At 39.1% G+C, this 3,082-nt stretch overlaps 1 non-coding gene across 1 annotated transcript; it reads right to left on the minus strand.

The window, feature by feature from the left end:
* Window positions 1-974: 974 nt before the first annotated feature.
* On the minus strand, window positions 975-1,081 carry LOC133793253 (small nucleolar RNA R71). The gene has a single exon (XR_009874706.1). It is a non-coding gene; the product is annotated as a small nucleolar RNA R71 (small nucleolar RNA).
* Between the last annotated feature and the right edge of the window lie 2,001 nt (window positions 1,082-3,082).

The following is a 3,082-nucleotide window of genomic DNA, read 5'->3' on the forward strand; positions in this document are numbered from 1 at the left end:
TGTTGTCGCAATCTGTTTAGTATAATTGGCATAGGAGGAATTAATAATTCAAGTCCATTTTACAATCCATGTGTTTCTTTCTAATTACTTTGTTTAGTTCAGTTTTATTTTCATTATTTTTATCTAATTAATATTCCATTTAGCTCACAAACAATCCATTAATTGTCAATATCTTTAAGTTGTTTAGTAATTGTTTTGCCTATTTTTCTATTTTGCAATCCCTGTGGAGACGATTTACTTATCACTGTATTACTTGTATGATTGCGTACACTTGCGTATTTAAATAAATTAAATTTACACAATAAGTTTTTGGCGCCGTTGCCGGTGATTGGAATTAGAATTCTGTGTAATATCCATTAATTGAAATTTACTTTTCTTTGTTGTTCTGACCCTGTTTGCTTGTTCCTGTGATTTCTCAGGTGGTCTATTGTATGAACGAGCAAGAAGACATTGAACTAGCTCCTATTGACCCTAAGATTGAACGAACATTTAGAAGAAGACTAAGGGAACAATGAGCTCAAAATTGCCTTAATATGGATGAAGAGATTGAAGGAGTTGAGGGTGCTAGTAATATCGCTAACGCGATTACTATGGCAGATGATAGAGAGAGAGCCATAAGGGAGTATGCTTCCCCCATGTTCAATGAGCTCAATCCAAGCATTGTTAGGCTTGAAATTCAAGTACCACAATTCGAGTTAAAGCTCGTGATGTTCCAAATGTTGCAGACAGTGGGTCAATTTAGTGGGCTGCCTACTAAGGATAGTCATCTTCATCTTCATTCATTTTTGGAGGTGAGCAATTCTTTCAAGCTACAAGGAGTGAGTGACGAGGCCCTAAGAATGAAATTATTCCCTTTATCTTTGAGGGATCGAGCTAGAGCTTGGATAAACACCCTTCCTCCCAACTCGGTGACTACATGAAATGAGTTGGCTGAAAATCTCTTGATGAAGTACTTTCCTCCTACCAAAAATGCCAGGTTTCGCAATGAAATCATGTCTTTTAAGCAGCTGGAAGATGAGTCCTTTTGTGAAGCTTGGGAGAGATTCAAATAGTTATTGAGGAAGTGCCCACACCATGGGATTCCACATTGTATACAAATGGAAACATTCTATAATGGGCTCAATTCTTCCACTCGAATGGTGTTGGATGCTTCAGCTAATGGGGTTATTCTCTCTAAGTCCTACAATGAAGCCTATGGGATTTTGGAAAGGATTGCTAGCAACAATTACCAAGGGCCAATGCTAGAGCCTCAACAAGTCGAAAAGTAGCTGGTATACTTGAAGTGGATGCATTGACAACTTTGACCGCTCAAGTTTCACCAATGACTAACCTTCTCAAGAACATGAGATTGGGGGGAATGGTAGAAGCAGCTGCTATGGGACAAGTTGTTGATGTGTCTTGTGTTTATTGTGGAGATGGGCACACATTTGAGAGTTTCCCTTCGAATCCCGCTTCGGTTTGTTATGTGGGGAATCAAAATGCCAACCGTAACAACCCATATTCAAACTCTTATAATCTGGGGTGGAGGCAACTTCCAAATTTCTCATTGGGGGGGGGGGGTGGTCAAGGAGCTAGTTCAAGCGGAGCACCAATGCAAAACAAGCCTACATATCCACCGAGTTTTTCTCAACAACCACCTCCTCCTTAAGTATCTCAATCAAGCTCGGTGGAGAGTTTAATGAAAGAATATATGGCCAAGAATGATGCTGTGATTCAAAGCCAAGTGGCCTCCTTGAGGAACCTAGAGATTCAAATGGGGCAGCTAGCTAATGAGTTAAGGAATAGACCCCAAGGCACCTTGCCTAGTGATACCAAAAATCCAATGAGAGATGGTAAAGAGCAATGCAAGGCAATTACTTTGAGGAGTGGTAAAAATATGAAGTTGAATGAGGAGAAATCTAAGAGCAAAAATGATTCCACTTCAATCCAAAGTAGTGTGGAAAAAGAAAAAAGAGTTGGGAGTTCGAATATGTCCAATACTGATCCTGAAGCAAATGCTGCAGCAATTCCTCCGCAAAATGCATCAGAGAAGCTAATTAGCAAGCCACCTCCACCATTTCCTCAGCAATTTCAAATGCAGCAGCAAGAAAGCCAATTTTGAAGATTTTTTGATGTTTTGAAGCAACTCCACATCAACATACCTTTGGTGGAGGCTTTGGAACAAATGCCTAATTATGTGAAGTTCTTGAAGGATATTTTGACAAAGAAGAGGAAGCTTGGCGAATTTGAAACGGTTGATTTAACTGAAGGTTGTAGTGCTATTTTGAAGAATAAAATTCCTCCAAAGTTGAAGGATCCAGGCAGTTTCACAATTCCAATTTCTATTGGGGGATGAGAAGTTGGTAAAGCTCTTTGTGATTTAGGAGCTAGTATTAATTTGATGCCCATGTCCATTTTTAAGAAGTTGGGAATTGGAGAAGCAAGGCCAACTACACTCACTTTGCAATTAGTTGACCATTCTATGGTACATCCGGAGGGAAAGAATGAAGATGTCTTAGTACAAGTTGACAAGTTCATTTTTCTGCAGATTTTATTATTCTTGACTATGAGGAAGATAGGGATGTATCGATCATCTTGGGGAGACCATTTCTTGCCACCAGGAGGACGTTGATAGATGTTGAAAAATGAAAGCTCACCATTCGAGCTCAAGATGAATAAGTCACATTCAAGGATTTTTATCCTATACGATCTCCTAATGAAGTTTAAGCTTGCTTGACCATAAGTGCTTCTAACTTCAAGTTGGTTGAAAAGATGCATGAAAAGCATAGCAAGGGAGTGAAGAAAAAGGTCTCTTTTGAAGAAATTGAGAAAGGTGGTGAGCCATGAATAAGTAAGGAAGAAGAACCATCTTATCCTCCAAAGCTATCGAAGAAAAAGAAGAAGAAAAAGAAACATAGTATAAAGCCTCAATCACAAATGTTGGAAGTTGGGAAGAGAGTATTTTTCTCAAAATCTCTAGTGAAATCAAGTTGTGATGGTGGGTTCTTAGTGAAGAAGGTGTTTCCTAATGGTGTGGTGGAATTATATGATGAGCATTTGGGGAGAGCATTTAAGGTAACAAGGAAAGGAGCAAAGTTTGGGG

Source organism: Humulus lupulus, chromosome 7 (assembly GCF_963169125.1).
Source record: "Humulus lupulus chromosome 7, drHumLupu1.1, whole genome shotgun sequence".
NCBI lineage: Eukaryota > Viridiplantae > Streptophyta > Magnoliopsida > Rosales > Cannabaceae > Humulus > Humulus lupulus.